This window comes from Lontra canadensis, unplaced genomic scaffold (assembly GCF_010015895.1).
Source record: "Lontra canadensis isolate GAN:19392208 unplaced genomic scaffold, GSC_riverotter_1.0 scaffold4, whole genome shotgun sequence".
Lineage (NCBI taxonomy): Eukaryota > Metazoa > Chordata > Mammalia > Carnivora > Mustelidae > Lontra > Lontra canadensis.
Window position 1 is genome coordinate 51,327,523 of NW_022630998.1, and position 19,079 is coordinate 51,346,601.

The 19,079-nt window shown below is 39.1% G+C and overlaps 1 protein-coding gene across 5 annotated transcripts in view; it reads right to left on the reverse strand.

Moving 5' to 3' along the window:
- MAP3K1 (mitogen-activated protein kinase kinase kinase 1) overlaps nt 1–19,079 on the reverse strand; it is a 78,880-nt gene that overhangs the window by 55,545 nt on the left and 4,256 nt on the right. The gene's annotated exons all lie outside the window — the stretch shown is intronic.

The following is a 19,079-nucleotide window of genomic DNA, read 5'->3' on the forward strand; positions in this document are numbered from 1 at the left end:
ACGGAAAGTCACTTAAAAAAAGTGTTCCTTGTCATCTGCAGGCAAGTCCATAAAACATGAACAAACTGTGTACGTAGAAACCATAAAATGGGTTCCAAGCACACTTAAAACAAAACACTTATGTTTTGTGAGAACATAATCTCGATAAGAGCAGGGATTTTTTGTCTGTTCCATTGCCGGTGTATTCCTAGCACTTGGCACACAGCCAGATGTGTTGAGTGAGTGCATGTTTTGCTACGTCATGAACTATAATAACTTAAACACAGAGAAAATGCCCATCTACATATTTCATAACCATGGCAAACTTTTAATCACAGACTGGCTTCCTATTCACCATTCAGTCAAGTGCCCTCCAAGCCTCCTCCTCAAGAAATGTCAGTGTTTCAGAAAAAGCAAGCTCGCTACTTGAACAACAAAACCTCCTCTCTCTGCTCCATCTCTTCAGCCTATAAGCATTCTTCCTTCTCCTAGCCTTCTATACAAACTAACCAAATCAACCCTGAAATGCTTCTTTGCCTTTTCTAACCCGTAGGCTTTCTCCCTCTCCATGAGCTTCTCAAGAGGAGCCTGTGCTTCCTCACTGCTCTGTCACTCCCTAATGAAGCACAGCGGCGCTGATGCCCACCGCTCCACTAAAACTGCGGGTCAGGAGACACACACCACCACCCTTGCATTCCTTGCCCAGCGGCACTGCTGCTGCTGACTGTTTTCTCCTTGGACAAAGTCCTCTCTCCTGCCTTTTGGGTGTCATCTGTCTTGTGACATCTCAGGCTCCTTTGCAGGTTCTGCTCTGCTCTCCTGCCAGGAAATCCTGGCACTCCTGAGAAGAAGATATCTGAGCTAGGATTTCCCTACTATTTCAGAAGTCCACATATGAGCTAGGGCCTATCCGTAATGGAATTAAAACTGCCCCCCAAAACTCCCCATTCATTCCTCAATCCTCAGCAACTATGAAAGATTCTGAGCAACCCAGGGTTCGGCTGAGCAAAGGTATCCTTTTTTTTTTTTTTTTTTAAGATTTTATTTATTTGACAGAGAAAGATACAAAGAAAGAGGGAACGCAACGAGAGAGGCATCACAAGCAGGGAAGTGGGAGAGGGAGAAGCAGGCTTCCTGCTGAGCAGGGAGCCCGATGTGGGGCTCGATCCAGGACCCTGGGATCATGACCTAGGCCGAAGGCAGACGTTTAACAACTGAGCCACCCAGGCGCCCCTGAGCAAAAGTATCCTTACAAACACTCATGAGAAGCCATGAAACTTCAATTACAAAGTTGAAATTATTATAACTGTAATAGATATGATTAAGCATATCTTACTTTCCACAAGTTATTTTCTTAAAAGATGTATATAAATAAAACATACCTAATAAAATAACTTTTAGGAATTTGATGAATCATTCTTGTCTTTTTTCTTGGGGAGTGTGTGTATATGTGTGCCAACTAACACTTTTTTAAGAGGCCTTTCTTAAGGCATAGCAGTATTTCTTTCTTCATCTTTTTTCTTCACTGCCTACATCATTTGTACACTAAAAGGATAATCAACAGGCAGCATTTATGAAGCTGTCCTCGTATCCAGCGTAAGCATGAATACTGTCAAAACCAGGTAGAATGGACAACCACTCCTTTTTTCTCTAAGAGTTTTTCCTGAAACTAGCTACCAGGAGTCAATAGCTAGGGATCACAAGAAATGAATCATCTTCTTACCTCTTCAACTGAGTTCTTAGCACAGTATGCGAGTATGCCAGTAAATATGGACTGAGTTGAAATGATAATGTAAGTTTCTATAAGGAGCACATATGTAAGATTTATAGGTCAGCAAACAGGTTACCATTATTTTTAAGAAAACAAAATAAGAGAATAACGTACATTTCTTGCCCTGAAGATTTCATTTTTACCTGAGTGGCGTTTCTATAGTTAAACTCAAAGATAATCTCCTTTGTTTGTGGGGGAGGCATAGGGTCAGGGAGATTACTGAATTCTCTCAAAGCCACTAAGCTCTTTTAATTATCAAAGAAGATGCCCGCTGAACACAAACTGAAGATCCCACACTTAGTAGGCAGGCATTTGTTAACTTATATTACAGATAAGAACAAACATCAATAAGAGAATAAATGGACTAGAATTCATTTAGGCATACCTGTATATTGGATGGTAGCCTTAGAAATTGACATCCTGACTGAACAGGAATAGTCAACAATTAAAATATACCTACTAAAAAAATGCTAAAGTCTGAACTGAGCTTTAATTGAAAACCACTGGACATGAAAACTAGTTATTTTTTTCAGGACTCACTTATAAAGAGCTCTAATAACTACATTTAGGTATAAAGGAGTAAATTCCAAAATGTCTGAAACACCCAAGGCAGCTACCTTAGAGTATGCACCAGGACACTCAAGTGTAAGCTGAGGAGGGAGTGTGTGCACGTACAGCAGAGAGTCAAGACTTTTCACTGTGCCTCTTCCTGATTCACTTGCTCGGGGAGGCTAACTATTCTGAGGTATTCCCACCATCTGTAAAATGGGAATGATGGCTGTGTCCCAGGGTGTGGGGGAGATAAAGTCTGTGTGTGCACTCTCTGAAGGGTGAAGATTCCACAGTATTCACGATGACCACTTTCAGTGCACATGTGCCCCAAGCACATCTCCCATTCTGTGGACAAAGTTCTGTGTGTTAATGAATTCAACTACATTTGCAGCCTGGAGCCTACTCCCTTCTCCAGCAGAGTAAACAGTGAAGTCTAAATTTATTTGCGTTCACAGCTGGCTTTATTTTATAAGAACTTCACGTCATGATGAAAAATGTTAACATGGTTTACTGATGCTTCCTGTGTATTTTGGAAGACGTAAACATAATTTAAAAGTCACCACCAGATAGGATTTTTACTTCAATAAAAGCCAAGACAAGGAAATAAATAACGGATAATAACCCATGTGCTATTATAACTCAAACCTATCCTGATTTAGTATGTATTTTTATATATATCATATAATATATACATGAACACGCGCACACACACACACACACACATATATATATATATATATACATATATATACACATCGTGTGCATGTGTGTGTGTGTATAAAAGATTATTTAAAGCTTAAGGGCATAGTCAAATTATGAGGGTTCACAGCCAGGCTTCACTGCCTAGCTAGCTGCCAAGTTACCTCATCTCTCAGAGTGTCTGCTTTCTCACTTGTAAAATGGGAATAAAACTGTACTTTACAAGGACAGTGCAAGGCTTAAGTGAGAGAAACTATATAATGCACCCAGTGGACCAGGCATGGAGGAAGCAAATTATTATTGCTCTTTCCAGTGAGACCAGCACACAGGAGTACGGGGCTGAACTATAATGAGCTGAGGGAACTCAGCACTGGCCAGCCACTGCAGCCTGGAACTCCAGGGCTCTGCTCACTCTGGCACTCCAGGGCTCTGTTGGTGTAATGCCACTGTGATATTTAGAGAGACAGGTGCTTGCACTCTGGAATTCTAGAGTGCTGGAACCATAAATCCTAGTGCATTATTTCTACCCTTTGAGAGCACTTTCATATACAGTATCTCATGTGATCTTCTCCAATTCTGGACGTAGGGAAGGTACTACGTCCAATTCACAGATGAGGACAAAGTCAAAGAAGTTGGAGTACTTGAGTCAATCTCCTGCAAAGTTGAGAAGACAGTACTGGGGACAGGCCAGATGGTGTGAGTCAATGCTAATACTTAGTCTACCACAATTAGCTCCTGGAGAGAGGTCAAATACCTTTCAGTTAAAGACATGTGAAAATTCCCTATACGATACCTGAAAGGGGAAAGAAGGAATCAGATGTGTCCATAAGAAACTCTTGAATTTGAACTGCAATTTAATTAGGCTTTTAATTTTAACTGAAACAGGGAAGAAAGTCCAAGTTTTGTATCAGAATAATTTTGGTTTTCAAAGTATTTTCCACATTTTCTCACCTTTAAGTTGGGCTACTTGATTCCTGAGAGGTCAAAGAAGAATTATCATGGAATTCATTTGTTCCAAATCTTTTTCATTAGTCCTACATAAGCAATTGTTCAGTATCTTGAAAAAGACTAGAATATTCTAAGTTGTTTTTAATGTTTAAGGTTCTAAGAGAAAGAGTTAATGACTCCAAATATCATTTAATAAATGCAGAAGTGAATATGCTACCAATTTTTTGAAAGGGTAGTCCAAAGCCCCATTGACAGTCCAATTAAACTTGAATTATGAAATGAACAATTAGTAAAACATTAAGTTACAAATCAGGGGTTAACAAAAAATTAAGGCCTGAGTCTTCTGTGGTCCATCTCCCTCTGTCAGAGTCTAACTACCTTGTAATAAATAAGCCTGATTCAAGTTTTGTAGTTCACTGGTTATAAAGATTGACTCTAGCTGATGTGGCTACCAGTGCCTCCAGTAATGGTCCCTTCTTTTCCCCATCCACCCATTCCTGATCTAGTCTCCTAAAAAAGTTCCACTGGTGACTTCTATGCTCCAGCAAGGCAGAACAATAGGTCAGGTCAATATCCTGAGCGAGTATTATCCAAAAGCAACTCTGTGTTATCTGTAGTATCTTGAACTAGGGCAAGGAGTCCACCCCAGCCTCAGCTGCAGCAGAGCAGAGAACCCCTCTTTGCCCAGGATCCAGGGTGAGACCCAGTGATGTTTCCTTCCCAGACTTATAGGAGAGACCCCAAAATAACTACTGGGCTGCTGGGCAGAAAATGAAAGCCACAAGAGCTAAGAGTGCTGACTTCACAATTTCCTCCATGACGCATAATCCTGGAGGAGAGGTGGTGATGGCTGTCAGGTCTTCACAGTGTCCAAACCCCATATTCTTACACATCAGTCTAAAAACCCAGGATTTTATCCCATTTTCACAGGTAAAAGTGCTGTAGAAGAAAGAGCTAGAATGGTGAAATTATAAAATTTCCAATGATATCTTCATGGTTAATGGAAAGAAGACAGAATATTATATTTTAAAAGATTTGTTTCAGGTGGCTGACAAGGCATATGGAAAAAACTGAACATTTAAAATATATCCCTTAAGCAGAAACTTTTTACAAAACATAAGTGCTATTACCACTGTTTTTGATGCAGGCAATCTCCCTTAGTGCACTTAAAAAAAAAAAAATCAATCCTAGATTAGGTATTTTTTTAAAAAATCAATTAATTGATAGCATGTACTTTTCTAGGTCTTTGAGCTAAATTCTCTGACAGAGTTAAAAACAATCTGACTTCAGCCAATATAAAATGTAGCTCCTGTGCTCAAAGTAACATATTAGGGCAGAAGTAACTCAACAGCATGAGGACAGAAAATCAGCCTAGGAGTAAAAGTATGGGATAAGCAACTCAAAGCATAGAGCAGATTGACTGCAAAGGCAAACCCTATCAATGCTCAATAAACGATTTTTAAGATTTATTTTTAATAAACAGCTGAGAAATACATGAAAATGTATGAATGCAATGGCATTATCAGAAACTTGCAAAGAACTCAGTTCTTACTGAAGACCTTGTAATATCAAGTCCCAGAACAACTTGTCAGCATGAGTGAAAAGGCAAGACCTACATGTGTGTTGGGGGCTGAGGGAGGGCTGAGGGATGTATATGTGTTACAGGCGGGGACTATGAAACACAGACAGAACTCAAAAAAAAAAAAAAATTCACCTTGGTTCAGTATATGGTCAACCGTATTATCTACTCAGATAAGAAATTTCTACTAATTTATTTTTAGTAATTAAAACCTGCAACATTCACTATTTTAGGGAACCTTCACTAAGAATAAAGCATTATATTACACAATGTAATTCTGAGCACATTTCTTTACCAAGCTGCTGTATTTAGAGATAAGCTGACTTCAGACACCAATGGTTTTCTACCATTCTACCAAAATTTGGCCCAGGAAGTAAGCGGAGAAGAGAAGCAAGAAGTTCTTGAGCATAAACCTTTTCTCTTTGGTGCCAAAACTGCCTTTATGGATCTAAGCCCCAAGAGAGAAGGCTTTGTTCTCATGCATCTTTGGCACTATTTAAAACTCCTAGCAAATCCTCCTGCAGTGGAGGGAATGTTCCACCATGCACTTATAAAACTGAAGAATGAGTTCAGTTTGCATTGTGCAAATGAGTCTCACCTGCCTTATCAGTGGTAACAAAAACTATTGCGAGTTATCATGATCAGTCACAATAAGCTAGAAGAATGGTGCTAATGCAATAGAGACTCAAAAGAACCTGCTCTATTTCTCACCACAGCTATGTCTGTGAATAAATCAGGTGCGTGTAGCATGTAATAAGTGCTCCCAGACGTATGAATAACTGATCCCAACATTCAGAACTAAGTGTATGGGCTGTGATGGAAACAGGAAGGGTCAAGTATTCCTCACGACCAGGAATCTAAGACAAACAATATTAGTGTTGGATGTGCTCAGCAATGAATTAGAAGCAGCTTTACTTCTGTGTATGAAGAACAGCAATGGGCCAGAGAGTTTTCTGTGGATATGCTTCAAGTTGGCACAATCACAATGATTAAGTCAGTTAAAAAATCCTATTCTACATCTACTCGAAAGTCAAATTTTTCTATAACCTGAGCCCCAAATTATTAGATTAAAAAAATTCGCAGTGAAATTCATACTTACTAGGAACTGCCAACTCTTTTCAAAGTATGTGAAAATAACCCCGCCCAATACAATTAAATTTGAATTTTCACAATCAGGAAACAATACAACTAAGCGTTCACCAAACAGCACATTTTAAAGTTTTAAGTAAAAAGGAAAGTATGTATGCATATGGCCATTTATGGGAAGAACTTTATAAACACAGGAAAAAGTCCAAGGAGAGCTTTGCTTATTAGAGGTTACCCCAGGGATATCCATCCTTATACAACTAAAGCTGAAGTAAAGAAAGACAATTTTTAACAGTATAGTTGCTTATTTTTTTTAAGATTTTATTTATTTGTCAGTGAGAGAAAGCACAAGCAGGGCGAGCAGCAGAAGGAGAGGGAAAACCAGTTTCCCCACCGAGCAGGGTTCTGATGTGGGGCTCAATTCCATGATCCCAGGATCACGACTTGAGCCAAAGGCAGCCAGTTAACAAACTGAGCCACCCAGGTGCCTCCCAAAATTAGATATGAAGTTATTTTCAAAATTCCGCTCTAACAGAATCTATTAAACACAAACGTGCTAACTACTCACAGTCCTAATTTCTCACCACTTTGCAAAATACTATTCTCCCAGTATAGTTATAGGCTTTAAAAAAGTAAGTATTTCCTCTTCATTTAACGTCACTTAACAAACATTTCTTGTTTCTGAGCTTTCATCAATTCTCCTTCGTATTTCTCTTTAGAGCTGGTATCCAGGTTTAAAATTCCAAGAGTCTGTAAGTTCAAAAAACTAAATGTTTCAATAATTATTACTAAAGATATACGTAAGAGGTAATTTTCAAATTAGATTAGTGGAAAGTTGCTAGAACTTTAAGGGAACCAAGAGATTATGTAAGTCCTCTTCTTTTCACAGGTGAGAAAACCAAACCCAGGAGACCAGCCTTATGTCCTCACAAAGTGATGAGATCCCTGATCTATGTAGTACCAATGATATGCTTTATCCCTCAACACATAGTTTTGAAAGTTGTGTTTTCTATTATTTTAGCAAATAATTTCAAACTAATGAAGAAAATAAACTGCTCTCAAGATGATGTATAATCTATACACACTACTTTTGCTAAAGTAATGGCAACTGGTAAGGTAACCTTGAGTCTCTTAATGTCATCCTCATCTGTACAAAGTATTAATTCGTGAGTCTTCAGTTACTTGCAGTGAAATTATTGACAGTTAATGTTTACTGAGTAGTCTTCTGGGTCAAAAATCATGCTTCATTATCTCATCTAATCACTCCCCTCACACCATTTCTGAGGTAGGACATTTGAAGTTCAGAGTAAGTGACTTGCCCGAAGTCCAGCAGTAGTAAGTGGCTAACAGGCCTGACTCTCAGGATGCAGGTTCCCAATCACTACACTGAGCCATCTCCAAAATATAAACGTGCAGTTCCAAAACCACATTCAGAATCACAGTGGATGGAATTTGTTTTACAGGAGAACACTTCCCAATCTGTGAACCTCTGAAACTGTGGGAGCTGTTGGCAGCGCAAAGAGCCACAGCTCCCAGACCTGTGGCTCAGACTATCTCGCACCAGCTCTGACGTAACTCCTTTGGGCCTCCTAACCCAATTCCCAGCAACCTGTGATTAAAAGTCAAACTACAAAAGCTTTTTATTTTGTCCTAAAAACAAAGATCTAAGGACCCGCCAGTGGGAGCGATACGGAAGCAGAGAGCATGACTCTCTGGACAGAGACAGAAATCTTGTTCCCAGCTTCATTCCTGAGCCCCATCTACACCCTGCTCTCCACCCAGACGGAGCTATCTGAATTATACTTGCAGTTCTCCCTATCAGCAGAGAGGGCCTGCCCTCCCAACCTCTGTCACCCCAGCCATGAAACCTTCCTGCAAGCCCCTTTCACCTGCTTAACAACTCCGCATTCTTTGGGACTTGCCAAGGACTTCCCATTTCCCAGAATACCCTCCCCATACTGCCTCACTCCCTGCTGACTGAGGCCTACACACTCCTTGTCACCAGTACACTGTTACCTTGTTAAAGTCCTTCATACCTAGGCTTCATCCCTGCTGGGTTCCTAGCACCTTGGTGCCTGGCTCACAGCAGTCACTCAAAGTGCTCCTGAAGACACGGGCAGTGGCGCCGTCAGGGGGGTGAGAGCACTGGCAATGGGCATTCGCCCTGGCATGTTTACTACTCTGCCCTTCGGGTTCTCTCCAGAGAGTTCAGACCAGACAAAAAGAGATTTCAAGTGATCCCACAACTGACATGCCTATCTTCTATAGCCCATCAGCTTCCTGGAACCTTGCCTGAGGAGGCCCGGAAACCGATATAAACCTTGTGATGATGTGCCCACGACACAGTCAAACCCTGTGCTTGCAGCTTTTGAGCATGTTTGTTCTCTGACTGGAGATGGTCTTGGATTATTTTCAAAGACAGCAATATGTAGTGTGGCACCAAAATATTTTCCTGATATTGCACCTTTGAAATTTTAGTACAAATAGAAAAATCTGACTCATTTTATAATAATATATACTTTACAAACAACTCTGTAAACACTACTGTTCAGTGAGACATGACCATGTATATGCAGTGACAGAGGCAAAACCGAAGAGGTTTAAAAGTGGCAAATCTAATTCAGATACTGAAGAACTCAAAACCAAAGAGTTCAGCAGTAATGAGTTCCCAATACAGTAATGACTTCTGCAAATAGCCACATTTATATGTAGCAAAATGCCAGTAATTCTTTATTGCAAAGAGAATAAAAACATATTTAAAAACATCTCACAATGGAAATAAAATGAGTATTCCAGATAGGGGAAATGGCACACGGAGAAAAAAGAGGGGCAAGCTGGGAAAACAGTAATATGAGCATGGATGAACAAGGATGAACACGGATGTCTGGAGGAGGATGCCCTGAAAGGGGAGTGAAGAGGGGAGCAGAGCTGGTCACCAGAGGCTTCTGAGCTACAATAAGGAGTCTGGACTTCATTCAGAGGATGAGCAAAGTTTCGTGGACAGAAGTGTCACGGTCCGACCTGCACTGTAGAAGCCCCACTCTAACCGCGGTGTAGGGAAAAGACAGGAAGACATGTCTAAAAGCAGTACGATGGTACAAAGGTACGAAGAAAGCTTTCCAAGAACTAGGATGAGGTGACAGAGGCGTGACCCTGTGTTAGCAGCTACGGTGTAGATTCCAAAGCCAGCAGAGAACTGGGAACACTAGAACTGGAGACTGCCTGGATGCTGAGGCTGAGAAAGCCAGTAGAGTAAGAGCACAGTAATTAGGGGGATGGTGGCAGGAATTAACAGGCATCCCAAACAACCTGGAGGTCTGAGGGAGAGGATGGGAAGGCTGGGGAGGACAGAGGATCAGTTTGGACAGGTGGCAACTGCAGTGCCTGCCAGAGCTGTACCTTCGAGAGAAACTAACCTGGAGGCAGTTGGATGCAGGATTTTGCCATTGAGGCTAAGACATTTCAAGAACCAAAATATTAATGAGTCAGCAAACATATAGTTAACAGTCTCGTGATACCTTCTTTCTCTTTAGTCAATGACTTTCTTTTAATTTTTGTACAAAACTTGAAATGTGACTATTCAGGAGTTTAGGCTCCTAGTGTTAAGAAAAGGATCTGGAATAAAGAAATGTATTTGTGGGGGGTGCCTGGGTAGCTCAGTTGTTAAGCATCTGCCTTCGGCTCAGGTCATGATCCCAGGGTCCTGGGATCAAACCCCGCATCAGGCTCTCTGCTCGGCGGGAAGCCTGCTTCTCCCTTTCCGACTCCCTCTGCTGTGTTCCCTCTCTTGCTGTGTCTCTCTCTGTCAAATAAATAAATAAAATCTTTATTTTAAAAAAAAAAAGAAATGCATTTGGGAACTTCCAAATGCTTGAAAATTTAGTGTATGATAAAGGGGATATTTTTTGTCAATTAACAGTGCTAGAACACCTAGTCATTTGGAAAAAATAAAGTTAGAGCCCTCTGTACCCCTTAAACTTCAGAAGGATCAGAGGTTAAAGTATTTCTTTTAAATACATAAAATTAGGGTGCCTGAGTGGCTCAGTTGATTAAGTGTCCAACTCTTGGTTTGGGATCAGGTTGTGATCTCAGGGTCGTGAGATCGAGCCCTGCATCAGGCTCCAAGCTCAGTGTGGAGTCTGCTTGAGATTCTCTCTCCCTCTCCCTCCGCCCACTGCATGTGCTCTCTCTCTCTCACTCAAATAATACATATAAATATATTTTTAAATACATAAAAATATTAGAAAACATTGGTGAATTGTGATAATTCTGCAATGGAGAATAATTATAGCTATTACTTACACAGGGTTTCCCATTCACCAAGCACTGTTTGAAGAACTATACAAAGATGAAGTCTATGCAATAACTATGAAGTAGTATCTTCATATCACAGTTAAGAAAACTGAAGTGAACTGCCTGGTTACCCTACCTGATAGTGGGGAAACTCTGATTAGAATTCACGTGTCTGTACTCTTAGATACTATGCGGCACTGCATCTCTAGGCCATTCTATAAGACCTAAACAGAAATAATGAAAAGAAAGAACTGAAATTTTAAAAAATAATTAAAGTTTCTCTATGGAAAAATACTGTAACTGAAATTCATAACTCACAACAGAAGTGGAGGAAAACAAATGCAATATATCTCAGAGCTAAAATTCTAATATACCAAGGATGATTACAGACCAGTAAGAAAAAAACAAACAATTCTTACCCATGTGTGAAAGGAAATATACCAAAAAATATGAAACTGATGATAAACAGGACAAGTTGTACAATGATGCTAAAAAGCTAACAAACATAAATTAGAATAAGAAACCATCTTTCATCCACCAAACTGGCAAAAAATGAAAGACTAATGATATGCAATGTTGGCCAAAATGTGGGGCCATGGGCACTCTCACATACTATGAGGTAAATATAAACTGGTACAGTGTTTGACAGGGCACTTCAGCTACACAATCAAATTTTAAATAAGCATGTCCTTTGACTCAGCAATTCCACTTCTGAATATTTGTTTTACAGAACTATAAGCACAAATTTATGAAAATGTATACACAATGGTAGTCACTGAAGCTTAATTTACAATCCAAAAACAAACTATATAAATGTCTAAAAACAGGAAATTGGCTAATGTGATATACATAAGATGGAATATTATTCAGTCATTAAAAGGCTCTGTGTTTATCATGATAACAAAATACTGTCAAGAAAAAAGCAAAGGACAGTCTACAATGTACAGTCCTTTTTGTTAAATGATAAAGATACAGTTTTTTTTTTTTTTAAAAGATTTTATTTATTTATTTGACAGAGAGAAATCACAAGTAGATGGAGAGGCAGGCAGAGAGAGAGAGAGAGAGGGAAGCAGGCTCCCTGTGGAGCAGAGAGCCCGACGCGGGACTCGATCCCAGGACCCTGAGATCATGACCTGAGCCGAAGGCAGCGGCTTAACCCACTGAGCCACCCAGGCGCCCCTAAAGATACAGTTTTTAAAAAATAAATTGTTCTGTTGCTTTCAAAAGGATTGGATAAGAATTTTATTAATGAAGTTTAATATTATAAATTCTGAATCCCAGAAACATTAGGACCTCATACAACAGCCTGGAGATGTCAGTGTACCAGAGTAATTGAAACATATTTTCAAAATTCAAACACTAAAACTTTTTCAGGAATCTTAATATCTACATTAATCTGTCACATCTTTTATAAAATCTAAGTTTCAATAAATACACAAGAAGAATTTAAGAATACTAACAGAAATCCAAAAAATAAGAGATGTAGCCAATTTATTATCTTGAAGGAGAAAAAAGAAATGTGAAATGTCTGCTCCAAAACACTTATCATCTTAGCGCATACAGATATGAAGAATGTTTTTGCAAGTAATTAAACCAAAAGCCTTGCAGTCATCAAGTAAATTGATCAATGTTACAGAGTTGGAGCTTACTGCCTGACTCTTCACAGCCTCACGAGGAGAAAGGTCAGTGTATACCAGGGGTGGTGATTAATAAGTATCCTAAGGAAACTACAGGGTATAAAATGGCTCAGGCCAAGAAATAAAGCAAAAAAGATTTTCCCATACAGACAATCCACATGGCATTTCTAATGAGTACCCTCCAATTTTACGCAGTTCTAAAAAACACTTCATTTATTCAGTATCATCAAGGCCATAAGACTATCTCTTCTAGGTAACTTAGAAGCTTACCACTTTAAGGATCAAAATACTTTCTAAAACTATCTTGAATGGAAATCTTGCTTAAAATATAATAAGCCTTCTAGCTCAGTTCAGTGAGTAGACAGAAACAAAACCTTGTAATAATGAGCCACACTCGCCATTATAAAAACAATCCTCATCACACTCATTCTATCTACATAAGGAAATTGGTACTCAAAAAGTAATGTGGAAAGTTCTGCCGTTTAATAAATTTATAATCTGAGAAGCTATCCAGATATGTGGAAATGAATGTTCTCACACCAGGTGTCCCCTGACACCAAGGCTATGGTGTCTTCTTCTCCCTCCCTCTCTCCTCTTACCGTCAAGTTTCTCTCTATACTGCGGCTATCAGGGAAACTGTCTCTTCCTCATACTGCTAGTCTAATTGGCTGCTTTTGACTGCAGTGTGTTGGGGATACCAAATGGATAAGACTACAAGAATAATATCTTAAATAAGTGTCAGTGAATTCTGAGCCAATGCCCTTGAACTGTTGTTAAGCATAAAATCAAAGAACTTCAAAGGACAGATTTTGTTACAGGCCCTCTGGCAGCTGAGAGCCTTTTTTCCTTAGTTCTTAGTGCTAAACCATGTTCTAGATAAGGCAGGCTGTAGGATTTAGTTACCACCAGTAAACTTTAAAGTGTTTTCTGTTACGTGGGCTCTTGGCTCCTAAGATTTCATACAGTATTTGCTTAGCAAATCTTTTCTTCAACACAAACATGAACTTCTATTTACTCTAAGATGAATTAATAACAAATTAATAAATTTTGCATGACAGTAGGGTTATTGGGACAAGAACTCCGTAAGTAGTATTTTAAGTTTACATTATAAGTACTTGAAAGAGGAATAATTACATTAATGCATAACACCTTTTTGAGTATATTTATACCTAAGATGTAAATACACTCAAAAAATAAATACTCAAGGGACAAGAACTCTAAAATGGTATCTTAAATTTACATAACATTCTGAGAATTCGAAAAAATGAGTCATTACATTAATGCATAACACCTTTATGTGTATATTTATGTATATATGAATATGAACATGATTACAGATATCATATATACATAAATATACATACACACCCATTTTCATCTCCCTAGTAAGTGCAAAAGAATTACATACAGATAGTAAACTCTTCCAACCTAGAGCAGATTATCACACAGTATAGCAGTCTCCCCTTATCCACTAGGGACACGCTGCAAGACCCCAGGTGATGTCTGAAACCACAGACAGTTCTGAACCCTATATATACAATGTTTTTTCCTATACATACATACCTACGATAAAGTTTAATTAATAAATTAAGCACAATAAAAGAGTAACGATAACTGATAAAATAGAACAATTATTGCAATATATTTTTAAGAAGTTATATGAACGTGGTCTCTCTCAAAATCTTACTGTACTGGTCTCTCAAAATCTTACTGTACTGTACTCACCCTTCTTATGATGATGTAACATGATAAAATGGCTACACCATGACATGAAGTCAATGATGTAGGCATTGTGATGAAGCATTAAGCTACTAGTGAGTTTCTGATGACAGTGTCAAGAGGAGGATCATCTGCTTTCAGACCGTGACTGACTGCAGGTAACCAAAGCCTCAGAAAGTGAAACCATGTAAAGGGGAGGCAGGGACTACTAAATAGCTATTTCCTCCATGCCACATTAAGCTGTCCTACCTTACTCACAGCACCTGGCATGTCTTATAGTCCGGATACCTCCCAAAGAATCTATCACAAACTGAGAATTAGGACATACCAATCATCTAGGCTTTTGCTGTTTAATCCTGTCTCAGCTAGGTCCTAGACAACTCTAACCAAAGGTGAAGAACAAACGATCTATGAGGTTGAGCTTGTCATGTCATTATTATCCTCACTCATTTATTCCACAAATATTTACCAACAGGCTACTCTGGGCCAGGCATTTTGCTAGGTGCTGGGTTGCTATCCAGCCACAGGCACTGCCCACTCAGGTCTTAAAGTCTTCTGGAGAAGATAGTCATTTATCAGATGAGGTAACAAATGTAAAATCACAACACTGAGAGTAAGGACACTGTGCTATGAAGCCAGTCTGGGAGATGAGGGAAGAAAAGCTTCCCTGAGGAACTAACAGTGAGCTAAGACTTGAACAATGAAGTGCTGACTTGGGACTGGGGAAAGTGTTCCCGGCAGAGGGAGCATGCAGTGCATGCCAAGGCCCAATGGCAGGAGGTAGTGTGCTGAGTTTGAGGAAATGAAAGAAGGCAGTCTTGCAGAGAACAAGGGCAAGTGTGATCTGAGATGGGCCTAGAGAGGCACACAGGGGCCAGACAGGGCAGGAACTGGGTAGGGCGTGTTAAGGATTCTCTAGTCTTTAACCAAAAGGCAAGCTTTGGAAAGTTTTTAGATTTAATCTTATTTGCATTTCTAGAGGAACATCGTTATAATCAGATTAACACTTTAAAATGATCACTCTGGCCATATAATATGGAGGACAGACCGGAAGGGAGAAAGCAGGATACAGGGAACAAGTCAGGAGGCTACTACATTAGTCCAAGAAAGAGATCATGCAAGCCTGGCCTAGGGATGTGGCAACAGGTCAAATCCCTAGCCTCTGATGGTGGACTAAATAACAAGGAGTGCTCAAGGGTAACTCCTAGGTTCTGGTTTTGCTATTTCATGAGCAAAGAATACAACAGTAGGACAAAGTATAGGGAAAACCCTGAATTTGATTTTAGATATCTGAGTATGGCTATGTCACACAGACAGGTGTAGGTCTGGAATTTAGGAGAGGTCATGGCTAGGAAAACAAATTCTGTAATCACTTGTGAATGGTCAATAACTATCTAAAAGCATTAATGGTGGGAATGGAGAAGACAAAATGACAAAAGTCCTGGGATCACCCTAAGGATCTCTTAATATTTACGTTCAAGTGGGTGATGATGGGCCACTAAAGAAAAACTGCCAAGGTCAAAAAGAAAATCAGGAGGAGTGCCTGGGTCGCTCAATCAGTTAAGTGTCTGCCTTCAGCTCAGGTCATGATCCCAGAGTACTGAGATCAAATCCTTCACTGGGCTCCCTGCTCAGCGGGAAGCCTGCTTCTCCCTCTCCTCCCTGCTTCTGCTCTATCTCACTATCTCTGTCTGTCTCTCAAAAAATAAATAAAATCTTAAAAAAAAAAAAAGAAAGAAAGAAAATCAGAAGGGTTACCCATTAGCGCAAATAACTAGTCATTTCAAATATCAGAAACTCAGTTTAAGCATGGCTCTAATTACTATGAAACTATACTTAGCTATTAAACTAAGTATTTTAAGTTTTATGTTATATAAAAGCAGTCAATATTATCAACCACTGATTGCTAAATACCAACTACTGCAACTATGTATCAACATAAGAAACAGATCTTGCCTTCAAAACTTGCCTTAAACTAGACCATGGTTAAAATCACATCAGAGTAAATTATTGTGATCTTCAGATACAGTAATTTAAAAATCACCACTTCAGGAAAATTAATTCATCCTAACATTTATGGGCACCTAATATCCATGGGTGTCAGACACTAGTCTAGGTACTAGGCAGTGGTATAAATAGTAAAACAGAGTTTCTCATTTGCTAACGACTGATATTTAGTATTAGAATGCTGTAGAACAGTTGAAGATTTGATAATATATCAGTTAAATGACTATTTAGGCAATAACAAAAGGTAATGATCATGTCTATTTGTTAAGAGTAAAGTCTCCACCCAATATCTACTATCTCCTTATTCCATATCCACTCACCAGCACTATACTTTCATGTGATAAACTTAGTTAATGCACGAACTACAGCACTGTGTAAGCTTCCTCCAGTCTTCAAGAGGTCTGATGCCTCTTTAATAATTCCTGGGTGTCAGACTGTATTCAGAAATATATGCTTGGTGGGTATTAATAACTTAACAGTTATTGGCACTCTATGACAACTCTACCAACTAACCAAACTAACCAGACTGGTATTCCAAAGGACTCAATCATTAACAATACAGAACTCCCTTCCATACCTAAACATACCTAAACCAACTGTGACATGCCATAGAGTAAATGAAGATAAGTATTATTTTTATTATCTTACACTCAAGAGCTATGTGACATTTCCTAACGTTTTCTTTCCTTTTTTTTTTAAGATTTTATTTATTTGTCAGAGAGGGAGAGTCAAGCAGAGGGAGCAGCAGCCACCTAGGCATCCCCTAACATTGTTTTCTTAACTAGCAGAGTTGCTGTTACTAATAACAAAGACTAAATTTTAAAACCACCATTGGTATATGTTGAGCTTCTTGCTCTCCATACCCCCTTTTAATGTTCTCTTTCAAGAAAAGAAAAAAAAAAAATCACATCTGAACTTGCAGTTCTGTACATATTCCTCTTAAGAGTGTAGACAGAAATTGTTTGAAATTAATCTAATCTAGATTGCTTTTTCCATTACTCTGGAAATGGAAAAACTACAGCCTATACTTGTCCTAAGAAAGGCTTTTGAGACCAAAGGAAAGGAGCCAAAACTCTGAGAACAAATATACAAGCACAAAGATACAAGCACAAAGAACGAAGCCACCACCCTTAACTACTAACCTGGAAGGCCAGTTAATTCCTCAGTAAGTTAGGGAGATACCACTGTAGTCCTGTAGTGAATACAGGACTGTGCATGAGACTCAAAGCACTAGTTTTTAAACTGGGAATCTCTCTGTATTTCCATCTCTCTTAAAGCACTTAGTGCTGTAGTGAATACAGGCTGTGCATGAGACTCAAAGCACTAGTTTTTAAACTGGGAATCTCTCTGTATTTCCATCTCTCTTAAAGCACTTAATATAGTACTGTTAAACATGTTCATACTAGACCCCTACCAAAAGAAACAGCAGCCATGCATCAATGATCTTTTTCTCTACCACTCAGACCATCATCATATAGAGATTTGTAAACCTTGGGTGAATGAAATAAAAAACAAAGGAGCAAGGTACCATTATACTGGAACAGCTTCTTTCCATGTGTGATGATTAAGATTCATGAGTAACGTTAATTTTACCTTATTCCCCTCCACTTATAATAAAGCACAAATAAAAAAAAATCTAACACTCAGCCTGAATCAATTTTTCTCCTTGCCTAACACAATAAGGTGATTTAAGTACAGTTTACTTGTATTACACATACGAGGCCAGGTTATAGAAAGCTATGCAGTATATACATATAAAGGAACAAATATATTGGCAATGGCACTGGGTAGAGACCTATCTTTTATGTTTATTATGAGTCCTGCAGAGCAAATTCTTCCTAAAAAATTATCAATTAATTTAATTATTAATTTGGAAAAATAAAACCAGCACAGATGGTAGAAAGAAATGAACTATGGAGTCAGACATAGTTCTGTCTTCTAGTTATGCGATCACAGGGCTTTAGCATCACCAATGAGTTTCCCTCTCTTGAAAACAGAAATTATGGGGCACCTGGGTGGCTCAGTGGGTTAAAGCTTCTGCCTTCGGCTCAGGTCGTGATCCCAGAGTCCTGGGATGGAGCCCTGCGTCAGACTCTCTGCTCCGCAAGGAGCCTGCTTCCTCCCCTCTCTCTCTCTGCCTGCCTCTCTGCCTAATTGTGATCTCTCTCTGCCTGCCTCTCTGCCTACTTGTGATCTCTCTCTCTCTTTCAAATAAATAAAATCTTAAAAAAAAAAAAAAGAAGAAGAAGAAGAAAAGAAAACAGAAATTATAATATTGGCCTTGGAGGGCTGTAGCGGTAATGAAATGAGATACTACATATAACTGGCCTAATCTGCAGAAGGCAAGAAAGGTGACTACATAAAAGGAATCCAAACATATCTGTATACTCAATGAACATATTTTAGCCAGGGCTAAAATCCTTTTATAATCTTGCTATAAGAAGAGCACCTAACTAATCCCATTGTTTTGCAACATTTACTTTAACTCTGTTCCTGATTACTTCTTTCATGTTTAAATATGTTCTTAAAATGGGGCGCCTGGGTGGCTCAGTGGGTTAAGCCTCTGCCTTCAGCTCAGGTCATGATCTCTGGGTCCTGGGATCCAGCCCTGCATCAGGCTCTCTGCTCAGCGGGCAGCCTGCTTCCCCCTCCTTTTTCTCTGCCTGCCTCTCTGCCTGCTTGTGATCTCTCTCTCTCTGTCAAATAAATAAATAAAATCTTAAAAAAAAGTTCTTAAATTCTTTGTTAATGACAACTTGGGTCTGTTCCTAAAACTGCACATTTCTTCATGTTAATCTTCTATCCATTT